The 17,568-nt window shown below is 41.0% G+C and overlaps 1 long non-coding RNA gene across 1 annotated transcript; it reads left to right on the top strand.

The window, feature by feature from the left end:
- Positions 1–9,891: 9,891 nt before the first annotated feature.
- LOC118481100 lies at positions 9,892–17,028 on the top strand. The gene is made up of 2 exons (XR_004864390.1): positions 9,892–11,355; positions 16,556–17,028. It is a non-coding gene; the product is annotated as an uncharacterized LOC118481100 (long non-coding RNA).
- Positions 17,029–17,568: the final 540 nt, after the last annotated feature.

Below are 17,568 nucleotides of genomic sequence, written 5' to 3'. Positions count from 1 at the left end.
TCGAAATTAAATGAACCTGACCCAAAATCATTAATCTAACCGAATAAACCAAACTGATTAACCGAAAACCGAATTGGTCAATAAAACAGACTAGCCAATATCTTTGATTTTGGCTTCGGTTGAGGGTAATAGCCGAACCTATCGAACCATACACATCTAACCCTGAGAGTGTCTGTGATTCCCACCTCATTGCACGAGCACCCTTCTATTATTTTTACAAATTACTTGACATATGTTGAAATCCGTTTTGAGCCTTGTACAATTAGCAAAAGGTAAGACCACGGGGTATGGGGGTCGTCCCCTCCCCGTCCCGGTCCGTCCCCGGCGTTGCACACCGCCCCCGGGCTCCGTTGCGGCTCTCACGTCCTCTGCAAGACGTTGGAGACGGGGCTTGTTGATTGGCTGCTTGTTGATTGGTGGCCCCCACAAATTTGCTCTCTCTCTCTCTCTCTCCTTGCAGGGTACAAGTAAATCAGCACAAGGTACAACTCTCTTAGGTAGTCATTGCTTCCCCTTCACACCCTTGGGTAGTCCCCAAGGGAATGGTCCTCCACCCTCGCTGAGTTGGTGCCTACGTGACGGATGGTCCCTTTGGGGACTATCCTCACCATACCCTTTGGTCTAAGCTTTAAAATTTTAATCATCCATGACACCAGATGACCTTGATATCCTCAACATTTGTGGTAAGCTATTAGGGCATGTAAAGTATGTAGTCCTGACTAATCATGTTGATTACTGAAAGTGAGAAATAAAATACAAGACCAAACACTGGCTAATCACTTAAAGGCATGTTCATTACCAAAAGCGAGAAAAAGAATACAAACTAATTGGTTTAATATCTATCTTTAGGGTATAAGGAGTGGTTAAACAGGTTAGAGTGGCAAAACATTGAACCGACCAATCAGAGCGTGCCATGTCAATTAGGCAAAAGTGTTTAAACTTTGGTGAAAAATGTTGGCAATGGTTTAAACACTTGGTGAAGTGGTAAACTATTTTAAAAAAAAAAAGGAAAAAGGTGTGATTGGTTGAGATTGGAATGGACCCCACCCCACACCCCCCTCTCTCTCTCCCCTTCCTCCTTCCCCGCGTCGGTAATCCATCACCGCACACCCCCCCCTTTTTCGGTAAACTGAAAGCGGTAACACCTTGGCAATGGTTTACCGATCGGTAAACATTGTTTGCCGTGAATGATGTTTTCCCACACCGTATCCCCTTAGGTCTAGTCCATGTTAGTCAAACACCACCAGAGATCTTTTCAAAGCTACATCAGAAAATACTAGCCATTAACTATTGATGTATAGGTTTTTATTGTCTTTACCAGGATATGTGACAATGGGAATAGTTGCCTTCCACATTCCATTTTGTATCTCTTCCTTGATCATATTACGCTTTCTCTCAAAGAATTTTGGTAAACGTACGCCTGTAGTATATTGCACCTTGTTTGTTTTTTGTTTTTGTTTTTCCTTGAATGAACAAAATGTCATATTCAAAAAATGACTTCACGCCTTCGATGAGTAAAACCAAAATCCGACACATTTGGAACGAGTTTGGGGTCGGTTAATTGGGTTTGGGAATAGTTTTTATTTTTTTTTTCGCGGGTTTGGGATGGATTTGGGATTTGGTGATTCACTTGGTTACCCGACCCAATTACCCGATAAAGTGTACCCGTTTACCCGATTGTATACCCAATATAATTTTTTTAATATTATTAAATATGCATATATATGATACATCTATTTTTTATACATATAGGTATTTTATTCCGTATACATTGTAGTTATTTGATATATTTTTACAGTGATAATAGTAAATGTAACTCACTAGTAATGTTACCAATAGATACCCGATAGGTTTTGGGTCCGGTATACCCAACGGGTAAGCTTTTTAAATTAACAGGTTTACTCGAAACCCGCAGGTATACCCTATACCCGATAGATATTTACCTGCTAGAAACCCGGTGGGTTTTAGGACGCGTTTGAGATAAGCTTAGCTAACCAAGTTTGGGGTTAAGATTACCTAAACCCGCCTCAAACCTGACCTATTGCCATCCCTACTTGTGTTGGTGCATGCATGTATTGACTTAAAAAGTGTATAGTGTATGATATGTCGGTCTGGTGTGAGCAAGATAAATTAACTTGCGAACCAGGTTTTGATACCCCGTGATACTATCTACAGCACCACAATTTTCTTTACACTAAAGACATTATTTTGCTCAATTGGGTTATTGACTGGTTTGCATGTTGTCATGCCATACTTGTCTAATAACTCTAATCAATACTTCCTCCTGTGACAAACACAAGCCACCCTTAATTAGAACAACTTCAATGCCAAGGAAATATCTAAATTCACCCAAATCTTTAATAAAAAACTTAGACCATAAACTATCTTTCAATTTTACTATTTCTAAAAAACAATTACCAATTATGACGATATCATCTACATAAACAAGCAAGTAATTAATCACATTTGAATTAACCTTGAAAAAAATGAATAATCACATTTACTTTGTCTGAAACCAAAGTTGACTAACACATTTACCAATTTTTCATTCCACATTCTAAGAGCTTGTTTTAATCCATATAAGGATTTTTTAGCTTACAAACCCTATTTTCTTCCTTGGAATAATATCCATCAGGAAGAGACATATACATATCTTCATTCAAGTTACCATATAAAAACATTATTCACATCTAATTGGTACAATTTCCAATTATTTTCAACTGCTATAGACAAAACACGTCTAACACTAACAAGCTTAACAACTCGAGAGAAAAAGGTTTCATCAAAAATCAACACCCTGTTTTAACTATAGCCTTTGGCAACCAACCTGGCTTTAAACCTTTCAATTTCACCTGTTGACTTATACTTAATTTTATAAATCCATTTACTATCACACCCCCAAAATCCACCCGCGGAGTACTACCGCTTGGAGGCGTGACTGACCAGGATCCAGCCACCAATCATACTGAACAAGCATATAAATAATCATAAAAGTTTAACCAATACGATTGGTGTTCCAACAAAACCAAGTTTAAGTTGTAAGCGGAAGCATAAGTTTAAAGTTATAACATAAGTTCAAATGTTTTCAAATAGAACATGGCACGCAGCAATCCGTGTCCCACAACGACCCTCCTCCATGCAAGCTCCAGCTGAGTACCTATGGTCCTGCAAAGCATGTAGTAACGAGTCAACAACTAGTTGAGTGAGTTCACGGTTGGGTGTTCGTTTTAGTTGTTTCGAAAACAGTTTCCTTTAACTGGCATCCTGCCGTGGGGGTTACCCCGTAGTTTTAAAACGTGACTTGTTCATTCCCAGTTACTCTGGCATTCCAGCCGTGGGGGCTACCCCATGTTAGTTATCAGGCATTTCGGCCGTGGGGGCTACCCCATGCGTACACTAGACTCGTTACCATATCGACTGCTGACTGTAGTCATGTTTATGTGCCCTGAAACTGTCAATGTCTATCATCATTGACGTGCCCCAGATCCATTAGTTCACGCCCGTCCTCTGCGGCACGGTGTGAGGTTTGTCAGACCTAAATAGCGCTATCTAACTAATGACCCGCTCGCCATTGGCCCGGCGATTAAGTCGATATAAAAAGGAGGGACTTCGTGATAGAGTTTTGGTCTAGTACGAGTTATCCGTCCGTCCGGACGAGGAATCACATTCCTGAACCACTGCTGTCCTACCCAAGGAGGACGAGGAACCCATGTTCCTTAACCCCATTCCCAACCCAGGGAAACCCATGCTTTGTAGAGGGTGTGAACTCACCTTGGTTTGCTCGGCAGTTAATCACATAAAGGTCAATCAGGTTGCAAGTAGTCAACTACGTCCTAACATAGATACCACTTATGTCAGATTCGAACCAAGCAGTGCACGTACAAGTAACGATCCTAGCATACAAGTTCTATCACGGCAATTTCCACAACAGTGCACAACATATTCAGTTAACAGTAGCACATTTGGCCCATAAGTTCAGTCCAACTACTTAAGCCCAAAACACGTATTAAACAGTTAACACAGAAGCCCATGAGCCCGGCCAATTAACGTAGGCCTATAATTAAGCAAGCCCCATAAGCGTGGTTTCGAGTCGCAACCGGACTCGCAAGCATGATTGCGGGTTATGCTGTTTGTGTTGATCATGGATGGTTGCGAGTCGCAACCTATGTCGCAACCATGGTTTCGGCTGATCATGCTAAGGTTTCGAGTCGCAACGGGACTCGCAACCTGTGGTCTCGGCTTGTCATGTTATGGTTGCGGGTCGCAACCAGGTGTTCTCGACTCGCAACCGGTGTCGCAACATGGAGGTTTCGAGTCGCAACCGGGGGTCTCGACTGCCCAACAGTTGCTGATTCTGCACAGTTGTACTATCCAATGAAATTCAATTGTCATGCAACATTATATGGTACTATCCACTAAAACATGTTTTGTTGTCTAACACTAACCAAAATCGGATCAAATATGCAGAATTCAAACATTCAAAACACATTCAAAGCATATTCAAGTAGTTCTTCATATATTCAAAACACACAAATCCTTATTCAACCAAAACTATGAACAACCATCGAAACATTTAAGCATAATATCACAAACTCGGCTCTATACTAAGCCGATTACATATCATATGTAACCCGGTTTCATGTACATCAACAACTAGTGTTTTAACCTCATTCAAACACAAAATATTATAACTCATCATGCAATATATCCAAAAAAACCAAGACATGTTAACCGATTTATCAACATCACACACATAAACCATCATCAAGCATACACTACACTAGTTAAATCATATCATTCCTATTATCACTTAGCAACAACAAACATCCATCAATAAACATCATACTAACCGGTTGGTGAGGTGTGTGTGAAGGAAAGTTGGTTTGTTGTCCGAAAGTTTCCGAGTGAAGAACACAACGAATCCGGGAGCTTGGCTCGATCCTTGAATCCGGCACAAGAGAGAAGGGTGGTGTTGCTAGGGTTTTAGTGAGATGGAGAGTAGGAGAGTGTGTGTAGGAGAGTGAGTGTGTTGTCCAAAGAATGGTAAATGTGGCCATGAGTGTGGTATATATACTAGTTCCCCCTAGGTGCACCCTAATGGGTTTACAAATCGGCTAAGGGGCTTACGGCCCAAATGGCCCAACCGATTACTGTTCACTCGAGACCACATGGTCTCGAGTCGGGTCCTTGTTGTTTCGGTTCATATACATACACGCATACACATAATATAACATGTAGTTCACATAAGATGTTCACATATATCATTGCACCAAACATGTCAACTAATCATATAACGTACAAGCATGTTACATCAAGCCACAACGAAAGGTTCTAAATTTCGAGTTGCCACATTTACAGTCAACTACACTTCTACCATGAGGTAATTCAACTAGATCCCAAGTGTCATTCCTATGAAGGGCCTCAATTTCCTCATTCATGGCAGACACCCAATTGGTATTACTAGCAGCCTCATAAATGGTCCTAGACTCACATGACTTATCCAATACAGATATAAAGCACTTATGTTGCACAGACAAATTAGCATAATTAACCACCTTTTCTAATCCATATTTCACTTTCCCATCTCTGACATAATCACTAAGACTTCTAGGTAAGGTAGAACTCCTAGTAGTCTTTTACGTTTTGTAAAAGCAAAGGAAGGAAGATGAGAAAAATAGATTGAATGTTTGTGAATCTGGATTTTATAGACAAGTGGTCCGATTTAAGCTTTATGGCTCTTCCTAGATACATGTCCGACCATACGCCTTTGGTCCTGAGAACAGAGCCATTAGACATTGGCCCATTCCCATTTAGATTTTTTAATTCATGGATGGATCATCCGGATTTTGAGAAGGTGATTAGTGAAGCTAATTCAGAATTCGAGTATGAGGGTATTCCAGGTATGTGTATTGCCCTTAAAATCAAATTCTTCAAAGATAAGATCAAGGAATGGGAAAAAGAACTTGATTTAAAGGCTGCTGATAGTATGAATGAAGTAGCCTCGGACCTATACAGTTAGATGAGATTCAAGAAAATAGGCAACAGGAGGAAGAGAAAGAATGGTCAAGGCTGGAATGTCTTAAGGAGCTGCAAGATCTGGAAAATTAGAAATCTAAAGATTTGGCTCAAAGTCTGCCATGGGAGACGATAACACACGTTCTCTATATATAGGTGTCTTGTACAATAGGTAGCTTCGTACGAAGTCATATTAGCCTTGTACGAACCCAGTTCTCTATATATAGGTGTCTCGAGTCTTGTCATTTGTAACTTTTCGAGACCAGAGTGCGGAAACTCTGTCCATTTGATTTCTCGGTTTTGTACTTGTCAGATTATCAATTGAAATCAATTTATAATTACATCGTCATGTTCTCATCCACGCACGTGATTGGATTCCGCACATATCACGTGTCGGTACGCATTCAACGGTTGAAGATTCGATCCAGGGTTCGAATTCACAAGTGGTATCAGAGCAGGTGATTGTTTGCAAGGATCAGAGGCACGAAGATTCAAGTTTCTACATCAAATTCAGAGCCGAAATCATCATTTTCTACTCACATCTTCTTCGACACTTCTTCTATTTTTCTTTTGAAACTTTAAAACTTAGATCTATGAAGTTTTAACAGTTAAAATCGGCTGATTTTTGAATATATTGTGTGAAAAAGGTTTTTGAACAATCCTACAAAGTTTCAGATCAAAATTCAAACAAAATCGTGATCAAATCAGTAAAAAGCTATGAAAAACGCAATTTGTTTTATCGCAACGTAGTTCGTACGAAGCCATGCATCTAGCTTCGTACGAACCCAGGACAAAAGTTTGTACGAACCCAGACTATTTGGTCAAAGTAGCTTCATACGAACGCAACTATCACACCTTCGTACGAACTCAGAGTGTTTGTTTGTTTAATTTTCAAGTTTGATCAAAGTGTTTGTTTGTGTTTGCAGGTAAGCATGGCTGAAGAATTCTATAACGAGTTTTACAACGCCTTTACTTCCGAGTCTTTCGAAACATCAACTGTTGCACCAAAAAACATTTCTAAAGCTATAATTGAGAACATAAATCATGATAATTTTTACGGAACTAACTCAAAACCACCAAAACTTGATAGTATTGGAGATTATACTTGGTGGAAAGAAAGATTTATTAACTGGGCAAAAGCTTATGCACATGAGAGTTGGTTTTGTATGGAATTCGGGTATAGCAGGCCAGTAAATGATAAAAATGAAGAAATTCCACTGAAAAGCTTATCAAACGAAGACAAAAGGAATTTTTTTTTATGAACAAAGAATGATTGCGTTAATACAACAATCAATCAGAGATGATATTTTTGCATTGCTTAATCACGACGGGTTATGAAAATCTGTGTGGGAAGCGTTACGAGTGAAAGCTGAGGGTGGAAAGCAAATAAAAAAGAATAAAATATCATTGCTTTAAAAAGAATTCGATTTGTTTGATTGTATAAAAGGTGAAACTGTGAGACAAATGACTGAAAGTTTTGTCACCTTAAAATCGAACTTGATAGATTTGGGATAACAAAAACTCGTGAAGAAATCATTGACAAAATTATTGAAGCTTTGCCATGTGTTGATCATTGGCAGACATTTGTTTTTTTTTTTTTTTTTTGAAAAATGATGTATTGATTGATGAAATTACTTTGGATACTTTGATTGAAAAGATTGAAAGTCATGAGCTCGAGTTGCAGAAACAGAACAAAATGAGTAGCTCTTCGTATCAGCAAAATGTGGGTCTTTACTACATGGGAAATGTACCGTCAGTGTCGACTATTCAATCACCAAAAATTGGTACAAATTTTAGTGTCGAAAGAAGGATCCTAAGGTATGTTAAGGGAAACTTGAAAGGTTTGGTTTGCTGAACGGAAATTTAGTAAAGAATCCTATGGTTCCTGACTTCCTGGTGTAGTGCTTACCAAAGAAGGATCTGGAAAAGAAGTTGATGCAACACAATACAAGAGTTTAGTGGGAAGCCTAATGTATCTCACAGTGACCTGTCCGGATCTGATGTACAGTGTGTGCTTGGTAGCTAGATTTATGTCAAAACCGAAAGAAGAGCATTTGATGGCAGCGAAGAGGATCCTAAGGTATGTTAAGGGAAATTATAATTATGGATTGGTGTATGAAGCAAGTGAGGATGAAAAGGTGCAGGTCTGTACTGATAGTAATTATGCAAGGGATCGAGAAGATAGAAGGAGCACATCTGGGTACATTTGTACTCTTATTAACGCAGCTATCTGCTGGAGTTCTCGTAAGCAAGAGATGTCCACGACAGAAGCAGAATATGTGGCAGCTACTTCATGTGCATGTCATGGAATGTGGCTAAAATGGCTGTTTGGAGTAAAAGATTTGGTTGATTAAACTGGATGGTGATTCATTCCAGTTTAAGGGAAGGTTTGTTTGGTCTAGATTTTCTAATCTTGTTCGTTAGAATAATGGGCCTTGGCCCAAGTTTGTTTCTTTTCTTTATTAAGTCCAGTAGTCTTGTTTAGTGCCTGTGTGCACACGTTCTTGTTTGTTGGGGTTTTGAGTAGTGATTGTAGGCTATTTATAGCCGGCTCTTTCAATTGAATAATCATCAGAAATTTGAGTTTTTTCACTTATGGTATTACTTGTGAATCTAATAGTTGGAATGTCGGAGTCGGAAAAAAGAGTGAGTATACATAAGGAGACCGAGGATACGGTTGTTGTCGGGGCTACCTTAGGGGTTAATCTTGAAGATTTTGAGACAAAAGTAAGGGACACAGTTGAAGGGGAAATGGCGGAAATAGAAGCTCAATGAATTATCTTTCGCTAAATTTGCGTGAGGCTGGGGGTGTGGATATGGCTGGTTGGGTGAGGAGATTGGAAGCAGAACACAAAGTATCGTTTGTCGCCCTTCAAGAGACACAAATGACAGGGATTTCTGAGGTTTTTTTTTTCTTGTTTTTGGGGTAACACTCCGTGCTCCCCAGTGTCTGTCGATGCCTCAGGGAGGCCGGGTGGCTTATTTCCATATGGAATACTGAATATTAAAAAACACTACTGTGTTTTTGAGAGATCATATGATAATTGTAAGTGGGGAAGTGGCAGGGGTGAATCAAGTTATCAGTGTTTGTAATATCTATGCACCGAATAACTTGGCGCGGCGCAGGAAACTTTGGGATGAACTTCTGGATTTTAGGACCCGGTTGAAAGGTATATTTATTTTTATTGGGGATTTTAATGAAGTACGCTTTGAAAATGAAAGGCGTAACTCCATTTTTTATGCGAGTGGGGCGGTCGCATTCAATAACTTCATTCGGGTTGCGGGTTTGGTGGAATATGGTTTGATAGGGAGCAACTTTACTTATATTTCAGACGATGGAGAGAAACTTAGTAAACTCCATAGGGCTCTGTCAACGTGGCCAAATGCGTCGTTAAAGGCCCTTAGCAGAGTGTTGTCTGATCATAGACCTATAACTCTTTCGTGTTCATGTATCGACTTCAGACCTGTCCCCTTTAGTTTTTTCAATAATTGGAGGGTATCTCGGATGTGGTTAATGAAGTGGTTCACTTTGATGTGGGAGGTATGGCAGGGGATAGAGCTCTTATGGCAATTTTTAAATGGTTAAAATTTAGAATAAAAGAATGGAGGGAAGTGGGAAAGAATAAAGAGCAACTGGGTAGAACTGAAGTAATAGCGGCCTTAGAATCGCTAGATAAGTTTGCTGAGATTAGAAAATTGTCGAGTGGGGAGAAGGAAGCTAGAGTTCTTCGGAGACAACGTATTAGGAGGTTGGAGAAACAAAAAAGTAAAGAGCTTATGATTAAAGCTAGGGTGAATTGGATCAAGTTTGGGGATGAGAACTCATCATTCTTCCCATAAGTGGATAAATTTTAGAAGGGTATAAAAAAGAATTAATACTATTTACTGGATCCAGAAGTCATGAAAGAAGAGATAAAGAGAGCTTTCAAAAAGAAGTTTGATGAACCCCTTAAAAAACGTCCAGTGTTTGGAGATTAGAGAATTTCAAAAACTTAATTTGAACCAAGCCCGAAAATTGAAAGGTCTATTTTCTATTAAAGAGGTGAAGGAAGCGCGGATGTGACAAAGCCCCGGGTCGTGACGGCTTTACTTTCAAGTTTGTGAAGCGGTATTGGGAGATTTTAAAATCGAGGATCATGGAGATCACCAGTTTTATGTCTCTGGAAAGTTAAATCATGGCTGTAACTCCTCGTTTTTCACTCTTATTCCTAAAACTCAAGATCCGCAACGGTTTGAAGACTTTAGACTCAGTGTCGTCTCCTACCCAGTCAGCTTTCGTGGATAAGAGAAATATTTTTGATGGCCCCCTCGTTGTTAGTGAGGTCGTTTCTTGGGCAAAGAAGCAAAAGACGGAGATTTTTATTTTTAAGGTGGACTTTAATAAGGCTTACGATTCGGTAAACTGGGTTTTTCTGTTGAATAATCTTAAAATGATGGGATTCCCAAAGAGGTGGAGGAGTTGGATTCGGTCTTACCTAGTTACTAGCAAGGCATCGGTTTTGGTAAATGGCTCTCCAATGAAGGAATTTTACCTTAAAAGAGGGCTCCGTCAAGGAAATCCTTTATCCCTGTTTTTGTTTGTTCTTGTACTAGAGGTTCTTGAGGTTTTTATGGCGAGAGCGGTTCGGGCGGTTTGTTTGAAGCAGTTCATCTTCCAAACGGTGGGTCGGTACTAACCCATTTGTGTTATGCGGACGACGTTCTTTTCTTGGGAATGTGGTCTAAAAGGAATTTGCAAAACCTAAGGCGATTTTACGGGTTTTGTATTTAGTGTCGGGCCTCAAGGTTAATATCATAAAGAGTAGTTTGATGGGAGTGGGGATAGAGGAGGTAGTTGTGGAGAGAATGGCGGAGTCAATGCAATGTAAAGCGGGTCATTTTTTGTTCAATTTCCTTGGCCTCCCTATTGGGGTAAACATGAAACGGGTCAAGCCTTGGAGACCGATCATTGACAAGCTCACAAAAAAAATTATCGAGTGGGAAGGCGAAATATTTATTGATTGGCGGAAGAATCACGTTAGCTAAAGCGGTCCTTGGTAACCTTCCATTGTATTATTTATCTATATTTAAAGCTCCGATAAAAGTTGTAAAGACACCAGAGAGTTTAAGGCGAAACTTCATATGAGGCAAAACGGGAAATAGGCAAAAGATGAGATGGGTCGCATGGTGGAAAATTCAAGCTTCAAAGCGCATGGGAGGTCTCGGGTTGGGAGAAATTCGTAGTCTAAATTGGGCATTTCTGGCTAAATGGAAATGGAGATTTAAAAAAGATCCTACGCAACTTTGGAGTTTGGGCTACAGTTATTCGGTCCATTCACGGGTTACGAAGCGATGACATATGTTGTGATTAACAATAGCAGCAAGGAATTCACGAGCCCAACCCAAACACTGGAGCAGCCCAATCAAAGGAAGAGCAACCGTGTGCCCAAGCCCAATAGAAAATGGGATGACTTTGTGTGCAATTCCACCTCAGCATGAGCTAACAGAATTGAGGGGAATCTTTCGGTTATATTAGAGCATGTAGAGTGTGTGTGTGAGGTATGAGAAAATTGTTAGTCAATCATGTGGTTTCTTTCCCCATCTCAAATTCTGTAATAACTTCTTCTCTCACCCACTCTCAATAAAATTGCTCTTGAATATCCTATTATTAATTAGTAATTCCTGGTTGTTTATCACTCATTTCATTGGTGCTTTCATTGGCCATTAGCAATCATGGCTGATGGTACACGTTTAAAGGTTCTTGATGAGGGATTCAAGGTTTTGCAACAATCTCACACTCAATTACAAGCTTCACAGACAGAATTGCAGACTTCCCAGTCTGAATCACGGGCTGATATCTCAGGTCTTGCAGAATCTTTTGAAGATAAAAAAAAACAATGAACAAGGTTCTGGTTCAGTTGGGGTTGCTCACCAAATCATCAAAATTCAAAGGTTCTAGCTCGTCCGATGGAGATCCTTCTGATGGGTTCTCGGTGCTCGGTCGCCACAAACCGGCACCGATTTATTTGGCTCGTTTCTCCGGCAATCATCCAGAACGCTGGGTTGCTCAGGCTAATCGGTATTTTCAGTTTTATTCTATTCCTGATCATGAACGATTGATGATTGCTTCGTTTTATTTGGATGATGAGGCGGCAGATTGGTACGATTGGTTACAACACCAATCCGTCGTTACCGGTTGGACTGGGTTTACCAACGCCTTGATTAAACGTTTTAAGGCGAAGGAACTAGAACAACCGGAAGGTTTATTGGCCAAACTCCAGCAAACCACCACCGTTGCGGAGTATCGTCACCGATTTGAGGAACTCTCCAATCGTACAATGGTTTTACCCCTAGAATTTCTGATTCAGTGTTTTATTTCTGGCCTTCATGCTGATATAAAACATTCCTTGCTTATTCACTGTCCAGTAACGTTAGATGACGCCATGCACTTGGCCCAACTCCATGAAAACTGAATCCAATTGGAGAAGGGTTTGGGCCGGCTTACTTTGGGCTCCTCTAAGCCCATCCTCCCTACTCCTAAACAGTCGCCGCCCTCTTTAATCCATGTTACACCTTCAGCGACTAACCCTAAAACTTCCCCTAATTCAATTGGTTTCCGTCGTTTAACTCCGGTGGAATTAGCACAGAAACGTGCGTTGGGTTTGTGTTATAAATGCGATGAAAAATACTCTACGGATCATAAATGTAAGTCTGCATCCCAGTTGCTTTTCTTTGATGAGGAACCATCCTTAGATGATTCGTCTGGGGATTCATTGGTTACTCAATCTTTAGATTCTGCTAAGGCTGAGGCATTACAGTTGGAGGAAGTTAAAACACATTCAGCGATTTCTTATAATGCATTAGCTGGAGGTTGCTCTGCCTCTACTCTCCGTTTTTCAGGTACTATCAAAGGGAAACCGGTGCAGGTTCTCCTTGACGGGGGTAGTACACATTGTTTCATTCAAACTAGGGTTGCTTCGTTCCTCAATTTGACTATTGAAGCTATTACTCCGTTCACTGTGTTGGTAGGCAGCGGTGAACGCCTGCCTTGTTCGGGTATGGCTAGGAAGGTCGCCTTACTTATTCAAAATCACACAGTTCTTGTCGATTTGTTTGTGTTGCCACTACAGGGCTGGGATTTGGTTTTGGGGGTATCATGGTTATCTACGTTGGGGCCAGTTGTTACGAATTATGGCGCATCCACTTTCGAGTTTCAATTAAATGGTGTTAAGGTGGTTTGGAAAGGGGATACCTCTTCCACACCTCAACAAATACAGTTTAACGGGCTACGCCGGTTGGCTCAAACTGATTCTATAGCTGAATTTGTGCACCTCAGCCTCTTATCTCCGGATACTCCATTGGATGAGGATTGTCCGGCGGACATTCGTCCACTATTAACAGAATTTGCCTCAATTTTTTCTCCTCCTACTGGTCTACCCCCAACCCGTCTACAAGACCATGGTATTACACTTCAACCACATAGTTCACCCGTATCGGTCAGACCTTACAGATACCCTCATTTTCAAAAGCACGAAATTGAAAAACTTATCCATGACATGTTACAGCAGGGTTCGCCCGAGCAACAACCCTTTTTCGTCCCCGGTTCTTCTCGTTCGAAAGAAAGACGGTACGTGGCGATTTTGTGTTGATTATCGTGCATTAAATGCAATTACCATTCGTGATCGCTTTCCCATTCCATCCATTGATGAGCTATTTGATGAGCTATATGGAGCCTGTTTTTTCTCTAAATTTGATCTCTTATCGGGCTATCATCAGATTCGCCTACAAGAAGGGGCCATTGCTAAAACGGCCTTTCGCACGCACGATGGCCACTATGAATTCTTGGTAATGCCTTTCGGCTTAACCAACGCCCCTTCGACGTTTCAGCGCCTTATGAATGATGTGTTTCGACCTTATCTTCGTCGTTTCGTCTTGGTTTTTTTCGATGATATATTAGTTTATAGCGCATCTTGGGCAGACCATTTGCAACACATTCGCTTGATACTTCAGACTCTTAAGGAACATCAGCTGGTGGCAAAAATCTCTAAATGTACTTTTGGCCAGTCTACTGTTGCTTACTTGGGCCACTTAATCTCCGCTTTAGGCATTGCGGTGGACCAAAATAAAATCGCCGCCATCCAGTCTTGGCCACCTCCGAAATCAATAAAGGAACTTCGTGGATTCCTCGGTCTTACCGGTTACTACCGTCGGTTTATTCGACAATATGCCTTGCTCGCTGCTCCTTTGACAGACCTCCTAAAGAAAGATGCCTTCTCGTGGACTGATCATTGCACTGCAGCATTCAATCATCTCAAGGAAGTCATGAGTACCACTCCAGTTCTTCAATTACCTGATTTCTCAAAACCATTTACAGTCGAAACAGATGCGTCGGGTACTGGTGTCGGGGCTGTCTTATCCCAAGACAAACATCCCATTGCTTTCTTTAGCCAGAAGTTATGCCCTCGTATGCAACAAAAATCTGCGTACCAAAGGGAGATGTTTGCCATTACACAGGCAATCGCAAAGTGGCGCCAATATCTTCTCGGTCGAAAATTTCAGATTATCACAGACCAGTAATCCTTACGGAATCTGCAGGACCAAGTCATTCAAACCCCTGAACAACACAAGTGGTTGGGTAAGTTGTTGGGTTATGACTTCGACATACTTTATCGGCCGGGTAAACAAAACGGCGCTGCCGACGCACTTTCACGCGTCCATGCTTCTGAATTTTTCGCTTATGCCCGCCAGGATTTCTCCTTCCTTGAGGATCTTCGCAAGCATGTAAGTATCAATCCTGAATTTCAACAATTGTGCAAACAACTTCTGGCTGACCCAACTACCTTCCCTGATCATGTCTTTAAAGATGGTCTGCTATTTTTTAAAGGGCGCTTAATGATTCCCACTGGTTCTCCTCTTTGTCATCAGTTACTTCTGGAATATCACGGTTCGGTTACAGGGGGCCATGCCGGTGTTACGCGCACCTTTCATAGATTATCTTCTAATTTTTTCTGGAAGGGAATGCGACAGGATGTCAAACATTTTATTGCCAACTGTCACACATGTCAGCAAATGAAGGCATCGTTCTTACCACCGGGGGGCTTATTGCAGCCCTTACCTATTCCGGAATTGGTTTTCGAATGCATTAGTATGGACTTCATCACGGGTCTTCCGAATTCTGCTGGCAAAACTGTTATTATGGTTGTGGTTGATCGCCTCTCTAAATACGGGCATTTTATCGCATTACCTTCTTCTTTTACTAGCTCGAGTGTTGCTGCTGTCTTTGTTAGTGAAATTGTCCGGTTACATGGTATTCCGGGTGATATTGTATCGGATCGTGACCCACGCTTCATGTCCGACTTCTGGCGTGAGTTACATCGCTTACAAGGGACCCAATTATCCTTCAGTACCCCTTACCACCCGCAATCAGATGGCCAGACTGGGGCGCTTAACAAATGCCTTGAAATGTACTTGCGATGCTTTGTTTCAGATCAACCGAAAGAATGGGTCCGCTTCTTGCCATGGGCTGAGTACTGGTACAATACGGCCTACCAAACAGCCGCCAAAATGACTCCATTTGAAGTCCTATATGGGCGCACACCACCCACTATTGCTCGCTATATTCGCGATGCTACTGGAAATGCACTGGTTGAAGCACACCTTTTGGATCGTGACAAGGTGCTAACCACCCTCAAACAGAACCTGCTGCAAGCCCAATCTCGCATGAAAGCCAATGCGGATAAATCTCGTCGGGATATTCAATTTAGTATTGGTGATTGGGTATATGTTAAACTGCAACCCTTTCGCCAGGCTTCTGTTCGTCTTCAGCGACACTCTAAATTGGGTAGGCGTTATTTTGGTCCCTTCCAGGTATTAGCCACCGTGGGCCCTGTGGCTTACAAGCTGGACTTGCCCCCCACCGCTCAGATCCACAATGTCTTTCATGTCTCTCTCTTGAAGAAATGCATTGGTATTCCAGAGCAACAAATCACTCCCTTGCATCTAATTGATTCTTCTGCTACTTTAATTCTCCAACCACATTCATTATTGGATACCCGCACTATTAATCGCTCGGATCAGTTAATCGAGCAGTATTTGGTTCAATGGGAAGGTTTACCACCAGCAGCAGCTACTTGGGAAGACAAAGACCAGTTAATTAAGTCTTTTCCTCAATTGCACCTTGAGGGCAAGTGCAGGTTAAAGAGGGAGGTAATGTTGTGATTAACAATAGCAGCAAGGAATTCACGAGCCCAACCCAAACACTGGAGCAGCCCAATCAAAGGAAGAGCAACCGTGTGCCCAAGCCCAATAGAAAATGGGATGACTTTGTGTGCAATTCCACCTTAGCATGAGCTAACAGAATTGAGGGGAATCTTTCGGTTATATTAGAGCATGTAGAGTGTGTGTGTGAGGTATGAGAAAATTGTTAGTCAATCATGTGGTTTCTTTCCCCATCTCAAATTCTGTAATAGCTTCTTCTCTCACCCACTCTCAATAAAATTGCTCTTGAATATCCTATTATTAATTAGTAATTCCTGGTTGTTTATCACTCATTTCAACATAGAAATCCCTCTTAGGAGGGATTTGGCGGGCTTTGGAAGGATATCGTTATGGTAGATAAAGATACGGTGAAAGCTGGGATCAAAAGCTCGAAAGACATGGGGGTCGAAACATTGGATGGTGCTGTAGAGAGGTTCTCGGTGGCTTTGTTTCGGGACCAAGTGAACGAGAAAATAGGGGAGAATGTGCAAGTTGGAAGGTTTAGGTGGAACTCTTGGGCGACGAGAAAAGTATTAATTTTTGTTTGGAAGATTTTTTTTGGGATGTATTCCAACGAAAGAGGCTCTAGAGAAATGTTCTAACTAATTGATTAGATAATTATCTACTATCTAGCATCCTATACAACTTGAATCGCCGCTCACGCTATGAGACTACTGATCAGTTGGCAATGGATTGTGTAATGGTCAAAGCTATTTGGTGGAACATTTGTATTTGGTTAAAAATTCCCTTCAATGCCAACATGTCTTCTTGTAGTGATTTGATGGAAGCATTAGATACAATGAAAGGTTCAAAGGTATGTAAAAAAGTGGTGGAAATTGTGATCTTTGCGACCCAATGGAGAGTGGAAAACTAGAAACCAAATTATATTTGACAACAGGCATTTTTCAGTTACAAAAGTTGTCGATTTCGTCAAAGAAGATATGTTTTTATGGCTGAAAATCAGAACTCAGTCTAATAATATTGAGTGGGCCAGATGGGTAGATTTTAATGTGCGTGATGTAATAGTATAATTTCGCTTTTTTGTTTTGGGTTTCCCAACTTCTTGTTGACCCCGTGTATCCATTTTTATGTTTTAATAAAAAGGCCTTGAAAAAAAGGAGGGTATTTATTTGAGGACAGTAGGAGCGAAGTTTATGGTAGAAAAGATTTGAGTTTTTTTAGGGTGTTACGTGTTTGAAGTGATTAGAAGAAGTATCCTATTTAATTTAAAATGTTAAGAGAAAAGTGCCCGGATAGTGTTGTGGTTTGCTCCGATATCACCTTTAATTCCTACATTTTCAAAATTACAGCTATAGT

This window comes from Helianthus annuus, chromosome 8 (assembly GCF_002127325.2).
Source record: "Helianthus annuus cultivar XRQ/B chromosome 8, HanXRQr2.0-SUNRISE, whole genome shotgun sequence".
NCBI lineage: Eukaryota > Viridiplantae > Streptophyta > Magnoliopsida > Asterales > Asteraceae > Helianthus > Helianthus annuus.
This window is presented reverse-complemented; position numbering and strand designations above follow the sequence as displayed.